Source organism: Hyla sarda, chromosome 5, assembly GCF_029499605.1.
Source record: "Hyla sarda isolate aHylSar1 chromosome 5, aHylSar1.hap1, whole genome shotgun sequence".
NCBI classification, from domain to species: domain Eukaryota; kingdom Metazoa; phylum Chordata; class Amphibia; order Anura; family Hylidae; genus Hyla; species Hyla sarda.
In genome coordinates, this window is record NC_079193.1 from 27,748,494 (window position 1) to 27,763,116 (window position 14,623).

Below are 14,623 nucleotides of genomic sequence, written 5' to 3' on the forward strand. Positions count from 1 at the left end.
CGCCATCAAATGAAAAGGTCAATGAGGAACGTTTGCGCGGTGTAAAAATATATATATACACATTTCAGCTATTAAACTTGCTTATTTTATCACGTCGTAACATATCGGAGATGTGCTTAGGGTTCAATCAATTACGTGGAAATCATTGGAGAATTCATCGTTGATGCATCAATTTGTTGTGGAACTTTTACCTGTTGTACATAAGCTCGAAATAACATAAAACACTAAATGGGATAAAACGAAATATTCAATTAACAATAAAAAAAAAAGTAACTTCATTGGTTTCTAATCATCATAATACATGAATAGGAGGGGCCTAAAACAAGCCTGTGCAACACGGAGAGGCATTCCCTTCTAGAGCAGATAAACCTTTCTTTGACCACTATTATACTGGTAGCGAACTTTATTTAGACTGTAACTAACTTACGAATTAAACTTTAAGACACGACCCTGTAAAAAGTTCCAAAATGTTTTATTTTTTTGCACACTGTCTTTCCGGACATCCACTATTGCTGTCTAGGCTGCAGCTTGAAGAGTTGTCCAGGTCCCTTAAAGGGGTACTCCGCTGTTCAGAGTTTGGTACAAACTGTTCCGAACGCTGCCGAGTCGGTGCCGGGAGCTTTTGATGTCATAGCCACGCCCCCTCATGACATCACACCCCACCCCTCAATGCAAGTCTATGGGAGGGGGCGTGACAGCCGTCACGCCCCCTCCAATAGACTTGCATTGAGGGGATGGGGTGTGACATCATGAGGGGGTGGGGCTATGAGGTCACAAGCTCCCAGCACCAGCGTTCGGAACGTTCCAAACGCTGAGCAGCGGAGTACCCCTTTAAAGAGGTACTCCGGCGCTAAGACATCTTATCATGCTCCGGGGGCTGATTCTAACGGTGCGCGGCGTGGAAGATCACGGGGGTCCCCAGCGGCGGGACCCCCGCGATCAGGCATCTTATGCCCTATCTTTTGGATAGGGGATAAGATGTCTTAGCGCCGGAGTACCCCTTTAAAGCCTATGGACACCTTTGCACTTATTTTACCCGGTGTTGCCCGATCTTCTTACCTTATTTTGCATAATTAATTATATATGCAAGACATCACAGGAAGCTCCGCTCATGTCCCATCATGTACCAGCCCAGCGACGGCAAATTAATCTCTTAGCCTCTGGAGTCTGGGAGGAGCCGCTGAGAGGACCACAAATGCTCCCGGCATCCCCCTTGGCGTTAGCCAAGGTACTTGCCCGCAGAGCCGATGACTGTAACCCTTCCCTGACTGGCCAGCATGCGAGCTCAAGAGCGGAACTAGCATCATACTGGCTAATACCGGACATCACGCAGGGTCCCAATCAACTAAATCAACTACCTGCCTCATTCCCATCCAATGGGTGCTCCAATAATGCAGGCAGCCTCAATAGCTTCGCTTCTCAACCTTTTGGCTAAGATCAAATGTAGTATCTGTTCTTATCAGTTTCATGCCGGTGGCAGGCGACGCTGGTGTGGAGCTGGATGGGATGGGTGCTGCATGGTAGGGGGCAGGTGTACCAGGGCGTTCCGGGGCTGGTTCTGAGGAATCAGCTCGATGGCTGCCCTGATGTGACCTGTTCCCTCCGGGTCTCGCCATGAGGCTGAGAGGATCTAGAGCAGAGGTACTTTTGTGCCTCGGGGAGTGGTGACCCTGAGGTGCCGAAACTCACTGGGAATACTGGCTCACTGAGCGGAAGCACGGGCACCATAATCTCTTCACCTTGTGGCACTCACCTCTTGATTCCCGGCCTTCTGGGTAGGATCAGAGAAATGTTTATAGATCCGGCTGGATGTCCGGGCAGTATATCTGCGCACATTCACTTATTTATTTCTTTTTGTTCACTGTGTCAGTGTCTTTTTGCGTGTTGTGTGTTCACAGGATTGTCAGGATGCGGTAGCCCTTCTTGGTGTCCCTCCTAGCGGTCTAGGGGAGGTGTGTGTGGCCATTAGGTTCCGCATCTCCCTGCAAACACCCCCTGTACTCCTGCATTGGCAGGGTACCTACCGTTATCGGCTCTGCGGGCAGATATCTTGGCTAAGGGGGATGCCGGGAACATTTGTGGTCCCTTAGTAGCTTTGGCGAAAAAGGACATCGAACCTGGAACTTCGCAGGTACCTTTTGGTCCAGAGGTGAAGGGTAAGGTTTGTTGGGGGGCCTCTCTCCTTTTGGAGAAGGGCTTGCGAAAGACCGCATCCTCTGTGCAGTTTTTTTTAGTGTTACACGTTTTCACTTCTTCTTGCACTTTGGGTGATTCGAGAGCACGTTCCTCGGCTCTTAAAAAAGAAAAAAAAGGGAATATACTGGTGGAAGATGAATATACAGAGAGCGTGTGTGGGGGGGCGGTAAAGTTACATAGTTACATATAGTTACATAGTTAGTATGGTTGAAAAAAGACATACGTCCATCAAGTCCAACCAGGGGATTGAAGGGAAGGATGTAAGGGGATAAGGGAAAGGGATGTAGTTTTATAATTCTGCATAAGCATTAATGTTATTTTGTTCCAGGAATGTATCTAACCCTGCTTTAAAGCTGTTAATTGTTCCTGCTGTGACCAGTTCCTGAGGTAGACCGTTCCATAAATTCACAGTCCTCACGGTAAAGAAGGCGTGCCGCCCCTTTAGTCTAAACCTTTTCTTCTCCAGACGGAGGGAGTGCCCCCTCGTCCTTTGGGGGGGTTTAACCTGGAACAGTTTTTCTCCATATTTTTTGTATGGGCCATTTATATACTTATATACGTTTATCATATCCCCCCTTAAACGTCTCTTCTCAAGACTAAACAATTGTAACTCCTTTAATCGCTCCTCATAGCTAAGATGTTCCATGCCCCATATTAGTTTAGTCGCGCGTCTCTGCACCCTTTCCAACTCCGCAGTGTCCCTTTTATGAACAGGCGACCAAAACTGAACAGCATATTCCAGGTGAGGCCGTACCAATGCTTTATAAAGGGGGAGTATTATGTCCCTGCCCCTCGAGTCCATGCCTCTTTTTATACATGACAATATCCTGCCGGCTTTGGAAGCAGCAGCCTGACATTGCATGCTATTTTGTAGTCTGTGATCTACAAGTACACCCAGATCCTTCTCTACCAGTGACTCTGCCAGTTTAATCCCCCCTAAGACATACGACGCATGCAGGTTATTAGTACCCAGATGCATAACTTTACATTTATCCACATTGAACCTCATTTGCCAAGTGGATGCCCAGACACTTAGTCTATCCAAGTCATCTTGTAACTTATGCACATCCTCTATAGACTGTACTGTGCTACAAAGCTTGGTGTCATCTGCAAAGATAGAAACAGAGCTGTTAATACCATCCTCTATATCATTGATAAATAAATTAAACAACAGCGGTCCCAGTACTGAACCTTGGGGTACACCACTAATAACCGGGGACCAATCAGAGTACGAATCATTGACCACCACTCTCTGGGTACGATCCATGAGCCAGTGTTCAATCCAGTTACAAACTAAAGTTTCCAAGCCCAAGGACCTTAACTTACCTGTCAGATGTCTGTGAGGGACACTATCAAATGCTTTGGCAAAATCCAGAAACACTATATCCACAGCCATTCCTCTGTCAAGGCTTCTACTCACCTCTTCATAAAAGCAAATTAGATTGGTTTGACAACTTCTATCCTTAGTAAACCCATGCTGGTTATCACTTATAATACAATTATCCCCTATGTATTCCTGTATGTAATCCCTTATAAGTCCTTCAAACAATTTACCCACAATGCACGTTAGACTTACCGGTCTATAATTGCCTGGCGAAGACCTAGAGCCCTTCTTGAAGATTGGTACCACATTAGCCTTGCGCCAGTCCCTTGGCACAATACCAGACACCAGAGAATCTCTAAATATCATGAACAAGGGTACAGATATTACTGAACTTACCTCTCTAAGAACTCTTGGGTGTAGTCCATCCGGCCCTGGAGATTTGCTTACATTTACTTTACTTAACTTACCTTGTACCATCTCTACATTAAGCCAGTTCAATACATTATATGATGTGTTACCAGCACTGACCTGACCAATGTCAGCTCCTTCTTCCATAGTATATACAGAACTAAAGAACCCATTCAGTAGCTCCGCCTTCTCTTGATCGCCCGTGACAACCTCCCCATTATCATTATTAAGGGGTCCTACATGCTCTGTCCTTGGTTTTTTTGTATTTATATATCTAAAAAAATATTTAGGATTAGTTTTGCTTTCTTCGGCCACCTGTCTCTCATTTTGAATTTTTGCTGTTTTTATTACATTTTTACAGATTTTATTAAGCTCCTTGTACTGTTTAAATGTTATAGCTGACCCATCAGATTTGTATTTTTTGAAGGCTATTTTTTTGTTGTTTATTGCTCTTTTAACATCATTTGTCAGCCATGTAGGATTTAGTTTTAATCGTTTATATTTGTTCCCCTTTGGTATATATTTAGCTGTATAGTTATTTAGAGTTGATTTAAAGATGTCACATTTACCTTCTGTATCAGTATTTGAGAACACCTCCCCCCAGTCTATGTCCTGTAGTGCAGCCCTCAGCCCAGGGAAATTTGCCTTTTTAAAGTTATATGTTTTTGCTTTCCCCGTCTGTCTTTGTTTTCTACATTTTAAGTCAAAAGTAACTATATTGTGGTCGCTATTACCAAGGTTTTCCCGCACAGTTACATTACCAATCAGCTCTGCGTTGTTGGAAATGATCAGATCCAACAAGGCATCACTTCTTGTTGGGTCCTCCACAAACTGGCCCATAAAATTATCCTGCAATAAATTTAGGAATTTTCTCCCCTTTGTAGTTTTAGCCAACCTCCGGCCCCAATCTATATCTGGATAGTTAAAATCTCCCATTATTACCACTGTACCTGCCCGGGCGGCCCTCTCTATTTGTTTATACAGCCGACCTTCTATCTCTTCAGTGATATTAGGGGGTCTGTAAATTACACCAAATATTATTTTTTCAGTATTTCCCTCCTTTTGTAATTCTACCCACAGTGATTCCACCTCCTCAGAATCATCACACACTATGGCATCGTTCACATTGACTTTCATACCACTTCTTACATACAGACAGACTCCACCACCTTTTCTGTTCATTCTATCCTTGCGAAACAATGTAAACCCCTGCAGATTGACAGCCCAGTCATGCGAGGAGTCCAGCCATGTCTCAGTGACCCCAACTATATCAATATGTTCCTCCAGTATCAAGGCCTCAAGCTCCCCCATTTTATTTGCTAGGCTTCTGGCATTTGTGAACATACACTTTACATTTCCATTAAGTTTTACACATATAGTCTCATTAATGGGATTTTCAGAGTTATTGGGGTTAATGTCATTTTTTGAGTTATAAGGGCTAATTGTACTATTTAAGTTATTGGGGCTAATGGGATTTTTTGAGTTATTGGGTCTAACGTTATTATTTAAGTTATTGGGGCTAATGGGATTTTTTGCGTTATTGCGTCTAACGTTGTTATTTAAGTTATTGGGGCTAATGGTATTTTTTGAGTTAATGGGGCTTATTGTAGTTATTGAGTTATTGGGGCTAATGGAATTTTTTGAATTATTGGGATTACAATTTTTCGGGCTACATTTATTTTTACACCTGGTTTGTAACGCATGAATCTCCTTATCCACTGTTCTTAACCTCCCCCCACAGGACTCCTCTCCACCCGCCATTATGTCCTGACCCCTCTCTAACCTATCCATCCCACTGTCTGCTTTCTTTGCTTTATTATCCTCCCCCCACTCACCTAGTTTAAATACTCAGCCACCCCTTCCAGGATTCTCTCCCCCAGCACAGCAGACCCCCTTCCATTCAGGTGCAAATTATCCGTAGAATAGAGTTTGTACCCCAATGAAAAGTCAGCCCAGTGCTCTAAAAACCCAAACCCTTCCCCCTCACACCACGACTTAAGCCATGCATTTAACTCCCTAAGCTCCCGCTGTCTTTCCTGCGATGCGCATGGCACAGGAAGTATTCCAGAGAACACAACCTTAGAGGTCCTTCCCTTCAGCTTGGCACCTAGTTCCTTGTAATTATTCTTCAAGGACCTCCACCTACCATGTATTCTGTCGTTGGTTCCCACATGGACCACGACAGCTGGGTCATCCCCAGCCCCCCCTAGTAATTTGTCCACCCTTTCCACCACATGCCGAACCCTGGCACCAGGGAGACAGCAAACCATTCGGTTGAGGTGGTCTTGGCGACAAATTATTCTATCCGTCTTCCTGATTATAGAGTCCCCTACCACAACTAACTGTCTTGGCCTACCTGCGTTACCATCCCCCACACTACTAGTTGAGCTGTGCCCCCGGCTGTTAGGGAGACCAGTATCCACTAGGGTTGCCATCTCTGATACTGAGGCCCTCGCATCATCGCCCAACTTGGCAATTTTACTTGGGAGATCAGAAGCAGAAGTGACCTTCCTTTTCCTTGCCCCCTTTCCAGTCCCTCTAACTACATTAACCCAGCTCCCTACTTGGGCCTCCTGGCTAGTTTCTCCAACCTCCATTTCTGCCCCACTAACTGCTTGCTCTGTAAGATTGTCAATCGCCCTCAATGTTGCATTTTGCTCCTCTAGATCTCTAATACGAGCTTCCAGGTGGGCAACATGCTCACATTTGTCACAGCGGTATGCACCCTGAAGCTGCTGCTCCAGAGATGTATACATGTGGCACAATGTGCACTGAAGAAAACCTCCAATCCTGCTGTCCATATCCTTGGTGACAAACAGCTGTTATTAACTATTAAGAAAAACTACTTTTATCAAGGGAGTGTAATACTTACAGTTACAGTGGGTCCTGCTTACAACTCCTGCTTTCTAAACTTCTGCTTATAAAACTTCTCAAATGTATCACTTAATAATACCACACTTTAGAATACAGACCCAGCTTCAGCTAGACTCAGTCAGAGCAGGGCTCACAGAGTTTCCCAGTTAGTTTTATACACCTGAGAGCAGTTAATCAATTAACCCCTCCCCCAGGTGTGCTACAGACAGGAGGAAAAAAAAAAAAAAATGCAAGGGCTATGCAACCGCTGGAGACACCCTGTTTGGAAAACAATGATCCACAGTATACTTAGCACATGAACTTCTGCTTATAAAACTTCTCAAATGTAACACTTAATAATACCACACTTTAGAATACAGACCCAGCTTCAGCTAGACTCAGTCAGAGCAGTCAAAGTGTTTATGTCTGTATGTGTTCGTCCTTTGTGTGAACTTTATATAACGGTGTGTGATAAAATATCACACCGTTATAAATTTAAAAAAAAAGTGGCCAAATGCAGCGCCTTGAAACCCTAATAGGGCCCGGGACATGCTGCAAAATGTGCGGCGGACCCTTGAAGACCTATTAGGGGGTCGGGGGAGGGGGGGGGAGATTTTATTTTCCTTTTTATTTATTTATTTTTTTAACTCCTACTTGTCCCTTTACACAAAACTCACCCTGACTACAGGTGGTAGGAGGCCACTTCTTCAGCCCTGAGGGGCAAAGATCTGGTCAGAGGGGGGAGTCCCTGGATCCTTGTCCCTGGCTCCTGACCGCTGACTGACTTCGGTGGGCTAGCAGTGCTGAGAGAAGGGGACATTAACCCCTCCTCTGCCAGCTGCTGTTGGTCGGACAATAGCAGCACATCTGGGGAGGTGACGTGATCATCACCTCCACCCAGCAACAGGAGGTGATTGGCGGTGTATAGTACAACCCCCGATCACCTTCTAATTCCGGGTCATTGGGTCACACGTGAATTCACTGGCGATCTGTGGCGATCACCGACATGGTGGGGATCACAGGACCCCCCACCCCAGGGATTGTCATGGGATGCCTGCTGAATTATTTCAGCAGGCATCCCGGTCCGGTCCCTGCCCGGCGTGCTTCGGGGACCGGAATTCCAATGGACATACAGGTACGCTCTGGGTCCTTAAGTCCCAGGATGTCAGGGCGTACCTGTACGCCCTGTGTCCTTAAGGGGTTAAATCACTCTCCCCCCCATTTTTCCAAAAAGAAGTAAACAAAAACAAACAAACATTTGGTATTGCCGCATGCATAAATGACCAAACTATTAAAATATAAGAAATCCGATTCTAGCTATGGGTTCGGGCCGAATGAATAAATTAGACATACTATGGAATATGTGGCGCTCTTCCACATAATGTAAAGATATCTAACCTCACTCTGAAAATGTTTCACACATGGGTTTACACAGATCTTTACACACCAAGTTTGCTGCATTACACACCTGAGCTTTGCACTACTGTTCCATACAATGATACCCATACCCCATCCTAACCATTGGCCTTTCATCATGTGATCACCCCGCTCATGCAGGTTCATACCTACTATAGGCATAACCACCCGGGCAACGTATGTTCCTTCGTATACTAGAAATCATAATTCAGCTCTGTAATTTGTCTTATAATCAAGCCTATGACACCCTGAGTAGCCATCCTTTCTGTGGTTGTCATTTGTATGGATACTTATACTTCTTCAGTTTACTATACAACTCATCTACTGCTATGCTTGACAGCTGCGCCTGTCGATACAATGTATGCTCGTTTCTTATCATTGAAAAATTTTAATAAAAACCTTTTGGAAGTAAAATATAAGAAACCCCACGGTCAATGGCATAAACCTTAAAAAAAGAAAAAAAGAATTGCGGAGTTTTGGTCACTTCTTATAGCAAAGAAAATTTGTAAAAAGTGACCAAAAAGTCCCATCAAAACAAAAATGGTCCCATCTATCTGAACCACAACTACAAGTTCAAGCAGTCTGTGACCAATAGGGCGTGTCATGGGGGGGTCATTCGTAGTGGAGGTTGAAATAGCACAGGGAGAGACTGAAATGGTACAAGGCGGATCAGAGGAAGATTAAAATGGCACAGGGGGATCAGATGGAGGCAATTGAATGGCACAGGGGGGTAGTCAATTAAAATGGCAGAAGGGGGATGGGGGGTGTCAATTAAAATGGCACAGAAGGATCAAGGGGGGGGGATTGAAATGACACAGGGCCCCTGTCTCATTTCAATCCCCCCCCTCCGATCCCCCTTCTGCCACTTTAATTGACCCCTTGGGACCCCATCCCCCTTCTGCCATTTTAATTGACCCCCCCTTGCATTTTAATTGACCCCTAATCCCCTTGTGCCATTTTAATTGACCCCCCCCACTGATTCAGAGGGGGAGGTCAATTAAATGGCACAGGGGGGTTCAATTTAAACCCCCCTGATCCCCCTGTGTCATTTAAATTGATTAAACCCCGCCAAAACACCATGATCAACCTCACCACTAGGTCCCCAGTCCCCACCATTAATAAAAATACCATTAAGCGACATTGACGCCCCCCCCCCTAGAGTCGCCTCCCCCTCCTTCATTTCTCCGCTGGCTATACAGGGAGCTGCCTGTACCTCCTCAATGCATCCCTGCAGGCAGCTTCTCACAGCACAGCATCTGTGTTGGCGGTTTGGCGCCGGTGGGCTTTCTGGGGATTCGGGGAGGGCAGCTCCTTCACTGCCGCAGCTCACTCATTTAAAGTGTCCGCGGCGCATGCGCTGCCTGCAGAGGGAATCTTGGGCCGTGGTTACTTAGCAGGGTGAGCTTCATTATTATGGATGCGGGCCAATGCGGGGCAGCTACTGAATGTAAAATACCGGCCATTTGCATGGCAGGTATTTGTGATTAAAAATTACCGGTAGCAGGTTAAAATACTGATTGTGCCGGTAAATTACCGGCTGGGTGGCAACCCTACCCCCATGGTGTCTTTAGAAACTACTAATGGTTCTTCAGCAACAGATCAGCCAACAAAGTCAATAGAATCAGGTAAAAAGAGAGAAGAGTTCACTGTCGACAACTACCAATCCATCATCTTCCATTGAAAAGGATCAAAAGATAAGGTATGAGTAATATTTGTCCATCTTGTGCTTCAAAGGAACAAAACATATAAATGAATTGAAGCCTTTGTGCATTAGATATAAGAATAGTGTATTGTCAGGCAGTGGATGACAGATTCATACTGTACTTCTGGCCGTGCTGAGATGGATGCATTGTGCACACTGTCATTCCCATTAGATGGCTAAATTGCTGGTAGACGGATGAAGCTAATATGGAGCCATTCTGCCTGAAAAGACAATTACATTTGCTTCTGTTAATTATTATTAAAAAATAAAAATTGAAAAAAGTACTATTTTTTTCCCAGATCAAACTGATTCTATCTGATTATGAGAGCAAAAGATAGAGCAAAAAAATAGCTAGATAGATAGATATGAGATAGATAGATAGATAGATATGAGATAGATAGATAGATAGATAGATATGAGATAGACAGATAGATATGAGATAGATAGATAGATAGATAGATAGATATGAGATAGATAGATAGATAGATAGATAGATAGATAGATAGATAGATAGATATGAGATAGATAGATAGAAATGAGATAGATAGATAGATAGAAATGAGATAGATAGATAGATAGATAGATAGATAGATATGAGATAGATAGATAGATAGATATGAGATATATAGATAGATAGATATGAGATAGATAGATAGATATGAGATAGATAGATAGATATGAGATAGATAGATAGATAGATATGAGATAGATATGAGATAGATAGATAGATAGATAGATATGAGATAGATCGATAGCTAGAAATGAAATAGATAGAGGGAGGGATAGATAGATATGAGATAGATAGATAGATATGAGATAGATAGATAGATATATATGAGATAGATAGATATGAGATAGATAGATATGAGATAGATAGATAGATATGAGATAGATAGATAGATATGAGATAGATATGAGATAGATATGAGATAGATAGATAAATATGATATAGATAGATAGATAGATATGAGATAGATAGATAGAAATGAAAGATAGAGGAATAGATAGATAAATAGATAGGTAGTAGTATGAGATAGATAGATAAGAGATAGATAAATAGATAGATATGTGGTGGCCCAGTACAGGAGTTGCACCCCTGTACCTTGCTATCCTGTCAGGCAAACTCCATTCAGTGACCCCTGGGCCCCCCCTTTACCTATGTTCTATAAATAGTACTAAGTGCCTATGTTATTCAATGTAATGTACATATATTGCTATATACCTCTAAGTAATGTTGCTATGTGTTGTAACCAAGGAAGCTACCAGTGATCATGTGACCTACAGGGTGACCTATGGGACCCCTCCAGAGTCTCCCCCATATAAACCCAGGGTGGAGCTAGTTCAGTCTCTTAGTCTCTTCTCTACTAAGTGCAGCAAGGTCAAGTCCTGAGAGAGAGTGTCTGGTGTCCTGAGGAGGCCCAAAGCCTACCACGGATCCACCAGTCTACTGCCCCACAGGTGAACTTCAAAACCTGGTAAGCTGCATACGGGGTGAAGTCTGCATGACATGAATGGAGGGGCGTGGCATGACATCACGAACACAGGAGCTTCACGCTCCCGTGTTCCGGGCGCCGCTGCTGCAGGCCTGGAGATCGCGGGGGTCCCCAGCAGTGGGACCCCCGCAATCTAACATCTTATCCCCTATCCTTTTTTATAGGGGATAAGATGTTTTGGAGTACACCTTTAAAACTAGTTGAGAGCCAGTCTACATACTCAAAAGGGGCATTGTAACCTGTGTGAGTAGCACATTTGTTGACTGTTGTGTTGGGTGGCTGGTAGTAAGCCACCTGTACATACAGGAAGTGTTCAGTATTGGGAGCTCTGGACAAGCAGAATTTATTTTGTGTTTATCCCTGAGTGTAAAAGCTGTATCTATTTTGCTATAGAAAAATAAAGACAGGAGAAGCCCTGTTTATACGTTACTTCCATTTCCCTGTCTCTGACTGCTATCTTGCCACTATTTGGATTTGCAGATTTAATCTCCAACAGTGTGTAAATAAAATCAGATAGTGAAATGTCTCCGTATTGGCCAAAGAAAACGTTGGCAATAGGTTCGCGCGCTTGCAGCAAATTATGACTATCAGCAAAGTGTAGCATTTTGGCTGCTAAATGTTTCATGAATAAAATTGCTTTAAACATTAAAATGTTTTTGGATATAGAATAGAAAAATAAAATGACCTGTAATAATCAAGGACCTGGGCGGTGAAAAGTATAGACTGGATGATACAATTACAACAAATACACCTTGTACTTGGAAAGCCCATTTCTAAGCCATTGATGTAAAGGGAAGTTAAAGGGGCACTCCTGTGAAAACCTTTTTCTTTTTAAATCAACTGGTGCACAGAAAGTTAAACAGATTTGTAAATGAATCCCTTTCAGTACTTATTAGCTGCTGAATACTACAGCGGAAATTCTTTTCTTTTTGAAACACAGAGCTGTCTGCTGACATCATGAGCACAGTGCTCTCTGCTGACACCTCTGTCCATTTTAGGAACTGTCCAGAGCAGCATATGTTTGCTATGGGGATTTTCTCCTGCTCTGGACAGTTCCTAAAATGGACAGAGATGTCAGCAGAGAGCACTGTGGTCATGATGTCAGCAGAGAGCTCTGTGTTTCAAACGGAAAATAATTTCCACTGTAGTATTCAGCAGCTAATAAGTACAGGAAGGATTAAGATTTTTTAATAGTAGTCATTTACAAATCTGTTTAACTTTCTGGCACCAGTTGATTTAAAAAAAAAGTTTTTCACTAGAGTACCCCTTTAAAGGTGTACTCCTGTGCCCCAGCCTTCTAAACATCCGGTTCAGAAGGCTTGGAGCAGCGGCCACGGTCGCGATGTCACAGCCACGCCCCCTTGTGATGTCACGCCACACCCCCTCCATTGATGTCTGTGGGAGGGGGCGTCACGCCCCCTCCCATAGACATCAATGGATGGGGCGTGGTGTGATGTCACAGGAGTACCCCCTTTAAAGGGGTTGTCCGGGATTTCGAAAACAAGGTTATGCCCCACCTGAAAACAGTCCCATTCACCTCAACAAAGCTGAGCTGCAATACCCAACCAAATCTGAGGAAAGGGGGGCATTTTTGGAATCCTGAAATGATAGAAAATTATTCAGCTTCCACTAGGGGGAGATAACTGCATATGAAAGCCAATGCAGTGAGCTTCCCCAAGTGGTGGCTGCGCACATATGACTGGTCAAAGGCTCTAAATATGTAATTCCTGTTTTTAGATCATATAAATGTAAAGGGGTTGTCTAGAAACAACATAATAACATAGTTCATAAGGTTGAAAAAAGACAAATATCTATTAAGTTCAACCTATATCCCTACTATGTACTGTACTACTGTGGTGTGTTGAAGAGAAAACTGAATTATCTTTTATATATTTGTTTATTAATTTGTTTATTTAAAAACATCACCACCCCTGTCCTCAGGTTGTGCGTGGCATTACAGCATGGCATCATTCACTTCAATTGGACTGTGCCGCAATACCATACACAACCTGAAGACAGGAGTGGTGCTGTGTTTTGAAGAATACTGGTTAACTCCTTTAAGTTATTAGTAAGATGTCAAGACAACGTCAGTTAATGACTTGAATATATATGAAAATATATTTAGTCATTCAAATTTATATTTTCTAATCTATAGGGTCAGTAGTAGAGAATAGTGGAAGGGATTCCACCTAGATGTATAGGTCAGTGGAAAACTAACTACTAAGGGAAGTGATATGCATTGCATCCACGAAATAGAACCCCAAAGTGCCACATGCTAAATATGAGATAGATAATAGATAGAAAGATAGATAGATATGAGATAGATAGAGAGATAGATAGATAGATATGAGATAGATATGAGATAGATAGATATTAGATAGATAGATAGATAGATAGATAATTGATAGATAGATATGAGATAGATAGAGAGATAGATAGATAGATATGAGATAGATATGAGATAGATAGATATTAGATAGATAGATAGATAGATAATTGATATATATGAGATAGATAGATAATTGATAGATATATCTGAGATAGATAGATAATTGATAGATAGATAGATATGAGATAGATATGAGATAGATAGATAAGAGATAGATAAATAGATAGATAGATAGATATGATATAGATAGGTATGAGATAGATAGATAGATATGAGATAGATAGATAGATAGATAATTGATATATATGAGATAGATAGATAGATAGATAATTGATAGATAGATATGAGATAGATAGATATATATGAGACAGATAGATATGCATTGCATCCACTAAATACAACCCCAGAGTGCCACATGCTAAATATGAGATAGATAATAGATAGAAAGATAGATAGATAGATATGAGATAGATATGAGATAGATAGATATTAGATAGATAGATAGATAGATAATTGATATATATATGAGATAGATAGATAATTGATAGATATATATGAGATAGATAGATAGATAATTGATAGATAGATAGATAGATATGAGATAGATATGAGATAGATAGATAAGAGATAGATAGATAGATAGATAGATATGATATAGATAGGTATGAGATAGATATGAGATAGATAGATATGAGATAGATATGAGATAGATAGATATGAGATAGATAGATAGATAATTGATATATATGAGATAGATAGATAGATATGAGATAGATAGATATGAGATAGATAGATTGATATTAGATAGATATAGATAGATATGAGATAGATAGCTAGAGATA

The 14,623-nt window shown here is 42.2% G+C and overlaps 1 non-coding gene across 1 annotated transcript; it reads left to right on the forward strand.

The window, feature by feature from the left end:
• The first annotated feature begins 1,411 nt into the window (after positions 1-1,411).
• Positions 1,412-1,598, forward strand: LOC130274718 (U2 spliceosomal RNA). The gene has a single exon (XR_008844443.1). It is a non-coding gene; the product is annotated as a U2 spliceosomal RNA (small nuclear RNA).
• Positions 1,599-14,623: the final 13,025 nt, after the last annotated feature.